We start from the raw sequence: 807 nt of genomic DNA, 5'->3' as shown, positions 1-807 counted from the left end.
TAAATAATATGAATAATAATGAACACTTAGGTATATTAATTAGGTACGTTGTAAATACTTTGACAGCACCTTTTGTACAGTTTATTTTCCGAAAAATATATTTCAGGAACCAGCTTTATTACACACAGATTAATTGGTCTTCAAAGCTTCTTTGATCTATGTTGTAACAAAACTTTTAATTTTCCAAAATTAAGTAATGGTGATGATGGTGTATTTTTCAAAATTTCAGATTATTTCAAAAGTTGATTACACAGTTTACAAGAAAATAATTTTCACTTTAGGTTCTAAATGAAAAAAAATTAATATATCATTAAATGAAATGATAATTAAATGGACACCCTAGCTGCAAACAGGCGTTGATGTACTTCATTGGGGACATGATGAAACTGTGTGCCCCGACCGCGACTAGAACCCGGGCTCTCCTTCTTACATGGCAGACGCTCTATCCATCTGAGCCACCGTGCAAGGGATAAGTCCCTGCAGACGCACTGTGCTCTGTGCCCGCGGTGGTTCAGTTGGATAGAACGTCTGCCATGTAAGCAGGAGATCCCGGGTTCGAGTCCCGGTCGGGGCACACATTTTCAACATGTCCCCAATTAAGTAGCTCAACGCCTGTTTGCAGCTAGCGTGTCCATTTAATTATCATTTCATTTCTAGCAAAGCTGCATGGTCATCCACGGTAACTGTTCTTTCGGGAACAGATGCTACCGTCATATATAGTTAATGTATCATTGTTTCCAAGATATTCCTTTTAAACCCAACATGCTAAATTACGTATCACCAACAAAAAATTCGTATTCCATTACT

At 37.7% G+C, this 807-nt stretch overlaps 1 non-coding gene across 1 annotated transcript; it reads left to right on the top strand.

The window, feature by feature from the left end:
- The first annotated feature begins 499 nt into the window (after positions 1–499).
- Positions 500–574, top strand: Trnat-ugu (transfer RNA threonine (anticodon UGU)). The gene has a single exon. It is a non-coding gene; the product is annotated as a tRNA-Thr (tRNA).
- Positions 575–807: the final 233 nt, after the last annotated feature.

The sequence above is a fragment of the Schistocerca nitens genome, chromosome 2, assembly GCF_023898315.1.
Source record: "Schistocerca nitens isolate TAMUIC-IGC-003100 chromosome 2, iqSchNite1.1, whole genome shotgun sequence".
Taxonomy (NCBI): domain Eukaryota; kingdom Metazoa; phylum Arthropoda; class Insecta; order Orthoptera; family Acrididae; genus Schistocerca; species Schistocerca nitens.
Note: the sequence above shows the minus strand (reverse complement) of the source record. Positions and strands in the feature narration are given on the sequence as shown.